Source organism: Anomaloglossus baeobatrachus, chromosome 7, assembly GCF_048569485.1.
Source record: "Anomaloglossus baeobatrachus isolate aAnoBae1 chromosome 7, aAnoBae1.hap1, whole genome shotgun sequence".
NCBI lineage: Eukaryota > Metazoa > Chordata > Amphibia > Anura > Aromobatidae > Anomaloglossus > Anomaloglossus baeobatrachus.
In genome coordinates, this window is record NC_134359.1 from 217,943,138 (window position 1) to 217,954,174 (window position 11,037).

The following is an 11,037-nucleotide window of genomic DNA, read 5'->3' on the forward strand; positions in this document are numbered from 1 at the left end:
CTTATTTCCCATAGTCTGGGAGTCCTTCATGTGTTTTTTTGCAAACTCTCTATGTAGACTTTCATATGTCTTACACTGAGAAGAGGCTTCCGTTGGGCCACTCTGCCATAAAAGGTCGACTGGTAGAGGGTTGCAGTGATAGTTGACTTTGTGGAACTTTCTCCCATCTTCCTACTGCATCTCTAGAGCTCAGCCACAGTGATCTTGGGGTTCCTCTTTACCTCTCTCACCAAGGCTCTTCTCCCATAATTGCCCAGTTTAGCTAGACTTCCAGGTCTAGGAAGAGCTCTGGTGGTCCCAAACTTTTTCCATTTAAGGATTATGGAGGGCACTGTGCTCTGAGGAACCTTGAGTACTGCAGAAATTCTTTTGTAACCTTGGCCAGATCTGTACCTTGCCACAATTCTTTTCTCTGAGCTCCTTGGACAGTTCCTATGACCTCATGATTGTCATTTGGTCTGACATGCACTGTGAGCTTTGAGGTCTTATACAGACAGGTGTGTTCCTTTCCAAATCAAGTCTTCTAAAGGGTGCTTTACATGCTGCGACATCGCTAACAATATATCGTCGGGGTCACATCGTTAGTGATGCACATCCGGCGTTGTTAGCGACATCGCAGCGTGTGACACCTAGGAGCGACGATCAACGATCTCAAAAAACGTCAAAAGATCGTTGACACGTAGCTCCTTTTCAAAATATCGTTGGTGGTTGATGCTGCAGGTTGTTCATCGTTCCTTTGGCATCACCTATCGCTATGTGTGACACAGCAGGAACGACGAACATCTCCTTACCTGCGTCCACCGGCAATGAGGAAGGAAGGAGGTGGGCGGGATATTCCGCCTGCTCATCTCCGCCCCTCCGCTTCTATTGGACGCCTGCCGTGTGATGTCCCCTTAGATAGGAGGCAGTTCGCCTGCCACAGCAACGTCGCAAGGAAGGTAAGTCCGTGTGACGGGTGTAAGCGATGTTGTGCGCCACGGGCAGCGATTTGCCCTTGACGCACAACCGACGGGGGCGAGATCACAGCGTGTAAAGTACCCTTTAGTTTATGTACACATTGCTGGACTCCAATGAAGGAGTAGAACCATCTCAAGGAGGATCACAAGGAATTGGACAGCATGTGACTTAAATGAGTGTCTGAGCAAATGGTCTGAATACTTATGACCATGTGATATTTCAGTTTTTCTTGTTTAATAAATTTGCATAAATTTCTACTTTTTTTTTTTTTTTTAAATCTGTCAAGATGGGGTGCAGAGTTCACATTAATGAGAAATAAAATGAACTGTTTTTGAATTTACCAAATGGCTGCAATGACAGAGTGAAAAATTTAATGGGGTCTGAATACTTTGCATACCCACTGTATAAATAACAGTGAAAACCTTGTCCAACAAAAAACAAGCTGCCATACAGCTCAGTCAGCAAACAAATAAAATAATATTTATATAGCGCTGTTAATTCCACAGCGCTTTACATACATTGGCAACACTGTCCCCATTGGGGCTCACAATCTAGGTTCCCTATCTGTATGTTTTTGCAGTGTGGGAGGAAACCGGAGTACCCGGAGGAAACCCACGCATACACGGGGAGAACATACAAACTCCTTGCAGATGGTGTCCTTGGTGTGATTTGAACCCAGGACCCCAGCGCTGCAAGACTGCAGTGCTATAAAAAAATCTATAGCTTTCAGAATACAATTGTTTTTATTGTGTAAAAGTGGCAAAATATAAAAACTATGGTAATGTGATATTGCTGTAATCTTACTGACCTAAAGAAGCTATGATCATTTTTATGAGTCTGTGAACAGCGTAAAAATAAACAAAAAAACCCAAACTATTCCTGAATTGCTGTTTCTTCTTTATCTGCCTTACAAAAAGTGGAATAGAACTCAACTCATCCCGCAAAAGAACAATTCCTCCCCATAAAAAAAGAGAAATTCAGCAAATTTGTGACCCAAATTCAAATGTTAGAACTATGTATGGGAACTACAATGTACTGGGCCCTACAAGGACTTATGTGCAATTTTTAATTTTGCAACATTCACTGCATTTGATTCCATGGGTGTTTTCCAGAGACAAAATCGTCACTACATCTATAGATGAATTTCCAGAGGGGTGTAATTTCCAAAATGTGGTTACTTGACGGGATTTCTTCTGTTCTAGCACTCCGGGGCTCTGCAAATGGAGTCCACAAACTATATTAGGAAAATCTGTGCTCCAAGAGTCAAATCGCGCTTCTTCGTCTCCCAAGCCTAGTAGGGCATAAAAATTGAAAGTTTAAAAATTGCAAAATTTTCACAATTTTTGCTAAAATTCCAATATTTTCACAAACGTAAAAAATTTAGACCTAAATTTACCACTATGATTAAATACAGTCTCAGAGTCACTGGGATCTGTTGAAGCGCTCGAGAATTATAACCACATGATTTGACGCTGGTCTGAATTATAAAACTTGGCTGTGTCGGGAAAGTGGAAACAGGCTTCGGCGTGTCATGTGGGATGTCAGAATGAGATGACATCAGTTCTGCTGGTCTGATCATGTTCTCCATAATTTTGTAGCAACTGTTTCGCATCTTTTATGACTGCCAGTCTGTAATACAAAAGCTTGTTGGAGATTGTCCAGGCATATTGATAGATGCTCAGTTAAAGGAGTATTCCCATCTCCAAGATCCCATCCCAATATGTAGTAGGCATAATAATAATGTTAGCAAATCCCTCCAAGTAGAAATATAGTATAGTTCTCCTGATGCCTCATATATAGAGAATTGCAGCTTAGGTATCCTTTGTTACAACCACAAGAAAATAATTGTCATTATATGAGTGGACGTAACTGTGCTGCCCCCGCGACAGCCGACTGGCTGCTCGGATCCGGATCCGCAGTGGCTTGAGGGGTCTCCAGACCGAGACAGGGTCGCGCAGCCTCTCGAAAATAAAAAGTGGTTTTTGAAGGGGTGGATTGGAGAGTGTTCGTGATGCCACCTATGGGTCGTGGTAAAATAGGATACCACCGCTGCTGCGTTTAGGAGAGAGGGAGAGCGCCCGGAAGTGATGGGATGGCAGCTGGTGATGTTAACTCCTCCGTGGGCAGGGGAAGGTGTCCCGGGGTTCGGTGCTGGCAGGCTGGGGACCCGTTTGAAGCAAAGGGGCACAACATACTCACACAGTCCAGAGACGCTGACACCAGGTAAACCAAAGTCTTGAACGCCCTGCAGCTTTTAGTTCGAACACGCTTGGTTCATTCCCTTTTGGCGTTGCTGGTTGGTCTGAAGCCTTGTCCCTTGGCACTGTGTTTACACTTGGTGTATCCCTTTCGCCTTAAAGTACTCGGGTCCCGCTCACCTGCGTCGCTAGCAGAGTGAGCTTGCTCTCAGGGTTCACGCTTGGGATTTTCTGGACGGTTTTGGGAAGTCCTATCCCTCTCGTTGCGCTAGTACCCTGATTGGAGCGGGTGGAGAGCGGTTCATGAAGATTCCGTCCTCGTCTGGTGAATTACTAGGCTGCATAAAGCTACTTCCCAGCCCAGGGTCCGCGTACCCTGTCGTGCCCTGGCCCCTGCCCGGTTGTAGCACAAGGCCGCCGAACTGCCCTCCTTGGCAGTACCGTGCTCCTTGCCACTACCCCCTGTGACCGGGTTTCCAGCTCCTTCTAGGCCAGGCCAACATCTGGCACCAGGGACGGGTACAGGAGCCCAGCTCCGCAGCATGACCTTTCCTGTCACTGACACTCTCTGACTACAACTGACATGTCTGGCCCTCCTTCTATCATCCCTCCATCTGGGCGGCCCTATTCCCCTCAGGCTGCCCAATGGGTGTCTAGTGGGTGTGGTGCAGAGTATTCCTCAGGATTTGTGTATACCTGTTCTTAGCAACACCAAAGGGACCGGGCCCGTAACCAAGGAGGAGCGGGTACCATGCTGAAGGGCAGATTGCTCGGCATTCTTGTGATGACCTGATAGGCCAGGGCGTCATATAAAGATGGATACTTAAGCTGCAATGCCCTGCACATTAGGTAAGAGACTTGGCTATATCAGAAGAACTATACTACATTTCTAATTGGAGGTATTTACGTATATTATTATTTAATACACCAACTACATATTGGGACAGGATCTTGGAGATGGGAATATCTCTTTAATGAATAACTGCCGACAACTATTGGGCATAAAGGTGGAGGAAAACAATCCTTACGCACTTTAGGAAGAGCATAAAAAACAGGACACATTGGTGTATCTGACAAAAAATATTCCTGCTCCTTTTTGGTAATAAAACCCTGGATAAATCCCTCTTCAAGCCATATTTGAAGAAACCCCATCGAACAGCATGTTAATTTGTGGGACAACATGCTGTCAAGGATGACTACTGAGCCACAGCTGTCTGCGGGTCGCACAAAAATATTGGGATTGTCCCTCTGTAATTAATTGGCTTGCTATAGTTCCAGACTTACGCTAGAGGCCACTTCATATTCAGTGGCAAAGAGTTCTCTAAGCTCTTTTTCTAGAATGTACTGAACATTGTCCATTGCAGGCACCCTGGATTGTATGGGTTAGGATCATTGAAACTGGGCGGTTTTATCCAAAACTCGGGAATTGCAGTTATCATCATCTGTTATCATCATGATCTGTCAAGACTGTTGAACTGGGATGAAACTCCTTCAATAAATTATTAGTAATATTGTAAAATTATTAGTTGATAAATTCTAACTACCATTTAATTAGCCCTCTTGAAAAAAGTGTCATTTGACACTTAAAGGGTTATTCCCATCTCCAAGATCCAATCTCAATAGTGAGTAGGTGCGTGTAATATTAGCAATTCCCTCCAATTAGAAATGAAGTATAGTACTCCTGTTTTAGCCACTCTTCTGCAGAACATTGCAGCTTAGGTATTAATAGTTTTGACCACTAGCAACTACCTGTCACTATATTCGTGGCTGTAACCATGGATATGTAAACTGCAATGACCTGCACATGAGGTAAGAGACATGGCTATATCAGGAGAAATATACTACATTTCTAATTGGAACTATTAGCTAATATTATTATTATTTTTTATTATTATTATTATTATTACACCTACTACATATTGGGATAGGATCTTAGAGATGGGAATAACCCTTTAAAGAAGGTTGAGAAAGCCCACATAGAACAAGAATCAGGGTCAACAGACCGGATGAACAACAAGTCGTCTATATATCTACCATACCAGATGATATTGTAGATGGAGGAAAAGCAATCTTGCAATTTGGCAAAAGGGTTTTCTAAGTCCTGACGTTTCTACGCCTGAAGAATGTTGTTAATCATTAAACATGAACAGTCGCTTAGTATATCTTTCCATTCATTGATGAAATCCGCATCAAAAGCCGTAGTCCATGTTTTCTTGATTTTGGGGCCTCTAGGGAACATTTTTTAACCACATACTGTTGTAATGTTGTACAATCCCACCATGCACATAATTTTTGTAACAATTTTTCCAAATCCCAAAAAAGACACTTGAGTGATATAGAAGTAATATTGTCTCCAAAACTGTCATAAAAAAAGTGCAGAAAAACTTTGGATAAACGAGTATTATATTCCATGGGTAGAAAAAAGGAGGACGCAATATCAGTAGCTTGTGATCATGTAATATACGGTACCAATAATCAAATCATGAATGTGAGAGAATTATAGTTGACAAAATAAAAAAAATGAAAAATCTGGTCCCAAAAAACAAAAGCTTGATGTGTCAGATCAAGTGAATAAAAAGGAGGACTTGTATCACCTCACCCAAGTGGGAAAGGCTTAAATTGGGGTGCAGTGCACAGAAGCATCGGACCGGTCAGAACAAAGAAGGATAAACCAGCAACCGCAGAAAAAAATGATTTCATAACAAAGTAAAAAATACTTGAAAGATACTGGATCTACGCATTTCGAGCTATCATAGCTTTTAGTCTTGACTAGGTGCATTAACCAGGAATGAAGATTTTTTTTTTTTAATTTTTTTCTTTTACAGGCGAGTACATACAAAGTAGGCCTCAAAAACTGGGCAAATGGCATAATGAATTGGGTGAAAACAAAAAAAGGTGCAAAACTAGGGAAAAAACTGTCATAAAGGCAATTATGACCTTTGTGTGGACATCCCTGAAAATAGTTTTTTGAGAAAAAAAAAATCCAGAACTCTGCAAGAAAGTGTGATTTTAAAGGGAATAGTAATCTGACTGGATTGAGATTCTCCTTAAAATCACATTTTTTTAAATAGTGCCGGATTTTTTCTGATTTGACTTTTGGACTGGTAGGGCCACCGTACTTTATACAGTGACGTACCATATATTCCAATTCTATAATAAAATTGGATGGATCTACTTGTGTCTGGTTTCAGTTGTGCTGTATATTAAAACCGCCTTCACAATAAGAATAATGATGCCCTACTCCCCAGGTTGCGGCATGTTTTCCTGGAGATCTCGTAACCGTTGGAATCACTGCAAGGTGCTGATTACGGAACTAGGAAACTTCAATTCTCCCTCCCAGTAATTATAGATTTCCGTCGAGATTTTCCCAAATGGTTACTATAGTAACAATGTAATAGCTCATCTGAAAAGCTGTCACGGTGATTTAGAGTATTTCAGCTTTTCCAGTGCGTTGCTTTGCTCTTTCTACATTGCCACCCACCAATATCTCTGTTTCCATGACAACTGCTGAAAAATATACGGTATATAAAAAAAAATAATAAAAAATTATCCTGAACATGCCCCATGTCTCCATGTAAAGCTTGCCTCACGTGCAAACAGCTGAAGGCAAAACCTCAGATTAGCGTCCTGTTGCGCTGCTGTGGAGACCACTGTTTTCTTTCTACAAATGCTCTAGGTGTAGATGTATTTCCAAATTCTGAAATAGGCAACAATCACTATACGGTAATTTTAAGGGTTTTTTTTTTATTTTTATAAAAGATTGAAATTAGTTTGCCACAGTTTTCTGATAACTTCCGGGCATTGTTACATGCATCCTTGGTAGATACAGTACCTTGTGAAAGTATTTGGCCCCCTTGAATTTTTCAACCTTTTTCCCACATTTCAGGCTTCAAACATAAAGATAAAAATGTTAATGTTATGGTGACGAATCAACAACAAGTGGGACACAATTGTGAAGTTGAACGAAATTTATTGCTTATTTTAAACCTTTGTAAGACAGAATAAACTGAAAATTGAAGCGGCAATATTATTTGTCCCCTTTACTTTCAGTGCAGCAAACTCACTCCAGAAGTTCATTGAGGATCTCTGAATGATCCAATGTTGTCCTAAATGACTGTTGATGATAAATATAAGTCACCTGTGTGTAATCAAGTCTCTGTATAAATGCACTTGCTCTGTGATAGTCTCTGTTCTGTTTAAAGTGCAGATAGCATCATGAAGACCAAGGAACACAACAGGCAGGTCAGTGATACTGTTGTGGAGAAGTTTAAAGCCGGATTTGGTTACAAAAAGATTTCCACAACTTTAAACATTCCAAGAAGCACTATGCAAACAATCATATTGAAATGGAAGGAGTATCATATCACTGCAAATCTACCAAGACCCGGCTGTCCCTCAAAAATTTCATCTCAAACAAGGAAAAGACTGATGAAAGATGCAGCCAAGAGGCCCATGATCACTCCGGATGAACTGCAGAGATCTACAGCTGAGGTGGGAGAGTCTGTCCATAGGACAACAATCAGATCAGTTGTACACTGCACAAATCTGGCCTTTATGGAAGAGCGTCAAGAAGAGAGACATTTCTCAAAGATATCCATAAAAAGTGTTGTTTAACCCCTTTACGACCGCCGATACGCCTTTTAACGGCGGCATATTAGGGTACTTTTTCCGATCCGCCGCTTTTTAACGGCGGTCGGAAAAAAGGGTCTAGCGCCCCCCAGAGTCGGAAAATTTCCGGGGTCTCAGCTGCCGGGGGTAGCTGAGACCCTGGAGATCATGATTCTGGCCGGTTTTTCCGGTCCCCGCTCACCTGATGACCGGTATACACCGTATACCGATGATCAGGTTACAGTAAATGACCGCGCCGGTAAAAAATGATTTATCTCCCATCTGGCATGATCAAACATGCCAGATGGGAGATAAATCTTTTTCCCGGTTCCCTCCGGTCCCCTCGGTATCCCCAAAGTGCCCCCCCCCGACCCCCAACCCCCTCCCGAAATTCCAAGATGGCCGCGCGCACCGGCGATCACAGCAGCGCGCCGGCCGCATTTCCCCCTTTCCTATGGTTTCTGTCGCATGTGCCATCACACATGCGACAGAAACCTGCTCCCCAGGCCCTGCCGGGTCCCCCCCTATCCCCCCCGGTGTCCCCCGGTGTCATACATACCTGTCGGAGCCCTGATCCCCCGCGGCCCCCTCCTCCGGCTCCTTCTCAGCAGACGCCGGTCACATGTGCAGAGCGCAGCTGTCAGCTTCCTGTGTTCAGGACGCTGGCTGCTGCTGCTGCACGGAGTCTGCAGCTGTGACCCGGGGAGAGTGGGTGCAGATTCTTTGCACCCACTCTCCTGAAATGGAGGGTCTGCCCTCCTAGAAAATGGGGGATACGTTCCCTGAACGTGTCCCCCATATTCTAGAAGGTCCAGAGTCGACGTGGGACGTCCAAATGGATTACAGCGGATTTTCTTTTCTTTTCTTTTCAATAAATTGGTCAATCAGGGAATGTTTTGGGGAGTGTTTTTTCAAATAAATTTTTTTTTGTTGTCAATTTTTTTTTTATTACTGTCAATTAGTTATGTCGGGTATCTGATAGACGCCGTGACATAACTAATTGCTGGGCTTGATGCCAGGTGACATTACACACCTGGTATCAACCCCATTTATTACCCCGTTAGCCAACGCACCAGGGCGCGGGATGAGCTGGGGCGAAGCGCCAGAATTGGCGCATCTAATGGATGCGCCACTTCTGGGGCGGCTGCGGCCTGCTATTTTTAGGCTGGGAAGAGTCCAATAACCATGGCTCTTCCCATCCTGAGAATACCAGACCCCAGCTGTCAGCTTCACCTTGGCTGGTGATCTAATTTGGGGGGACCCCACGTTTGTTTTTTTTTTTTTTAATTATTTATAAATAATTAAAAAAAAAAAAAACAGCTTGGGGAGCCCTCCAAATTGATCACCAGCCAAGGTGAAGCTGTCAGCTGTGGTTTGCAGGCTACAGCTGTCTGCTTTACCCTAGCTGGCTATCAAAAATAGGGGGGACCCCACGTCATTTATTTTAATTATTTTTTTTTCTTTTTGGGCTAAATACAAGGCTAGGCACCCTTTAGTGCCACATGAAAGGCACTAAAGGGCGCCAGCTTAGAATATGCAGGGGGGTGGGACGTTATATATGTTTGACGTCTATCCATTCATCCATTGTAGCATTTTAGGCTGTGTGCCCACAATCAGGGTTTGCAGCGTTATGGGCGCAGTGTTTTCCCTGCGTCCATAACGCTGCGTTGTGCAGTAGAAGCACAGTGGAAGGATTTTTAGAAATCCCATGCCCAATGCGCTTCTTTTCTCCGCAGCATAAACCGACCTGTGGCGCAGCTTCCCGAGCCTCAGCATGTCAATTTATGCTGCGGAGATGAGTGTTCTCTGCAGGTAGCGCAGAGCTCCACAGCAGCCTGAACCCAAATCGTGGGCATGGGCAGCTGCGTTCTCCCGTGGACAACACTCACATCTCTGTAGGAAGGCTGACACTGTGTACTGGACGCCGTGTCGCTGGATCATGGCCACATAGCCTAAAAGAGAGACATTTGTTGCTACAGCAACATTTTTGTGAAGTACCTGTGGATTCAAAATGCTTACAATACTTCTGAATAAAATCCTTGAGGGGTCCAGTTTCCAAAATGGAGTCACTTGTGGGGGGTTTCTAATGTATAGGTACCCAAGAGGCCCTGCTAATGTGACATGGTGCGCGCAATTTATTTCAACTTTTCCAAAAATTCAAATGGTGCTCCTTCCATTCCAAGCCCTCCCATATATCCAAACAGAGGTTTTTGGCCACATATGGGGTATCCCTGCGCTCACAAGAAATTGGATAACAACCTGTGGGATCCACGTTTTGTTGTTGCCTCTTGAAAAAGTGAGAAATGTGATGCTAAAGAAACATTTTTGTGAAAAAAATGAAAATTTTCAATATGGCAACCTAAGCTTATCAAATTCTGTGAAGTATTCGTGGATTCAAAATGCTCAATATACACCTAGATAAAAGCCTTGAGGTTTCTTGATTCCAGAATGGGGTCACTTGTGGGGGGCCTCCACTGTTTAGGCACTTTAGGGGCTTTCCAAATGCGACATAGCGTCCACTAATTATTCCAGCCAAATGTTCAGTCAAATTGCACTCCTTCCCTTCCAAGACCTGCCGTGTGCCCAAACAGTTGATTTCCACCACATATAAGATATCACCAAACTCAGGAGAAATTGCAGAATACATTTCATGGTGATTTTTTTCCTGTTACCCTCGTGAAAAAAAAAGCTACCTGGTTGAAGTAACAATTTTGTGGTAAAATTTTATTTTTTTATTTTCATGGCTCAACGTTATAAACTTCTGTGAAGCACATGGGGGTTCAGGGTACTCACCAAACATCTAGATAAATTCCTTGAGGGGCCTAGTTTCCAAAATGGGGTCACTTGTGTGGGGTTTCTGCTGTTTACGTACCTTAGGGGTCCTCCAAATGCGACATGGTGCCCGCAATCTTTTTCAGCCAAATTTCCTTTCCAAAATTCAAATATTGCTCCTTTCGTTCCAAGCCCTCCCATTTGTCCAAACAAAGGTTTCAGACCACATGTGAGGTATCACCGCGCTCATAAAAAAGTGGGTAACAAACATTTGGGTCAAATTTTTGGAATTACCTCTTGAAAAAGTGAGAGAATTGATGCTAAAGCAACATTTTTGAGAAAAAAATTACAATTTTCAATATGACAAAGTAACGTTATCAAAATCTGTGAAGTACCTGTGGGTCCAAAATGCTCAGTATACCCCTCGATAGAAGCCTTAAGGGGTCTAGTTTCCAAAATGGGGTCACTTGAGGGGGGTTCCTGCTGTTTAGGTACCTTAGGG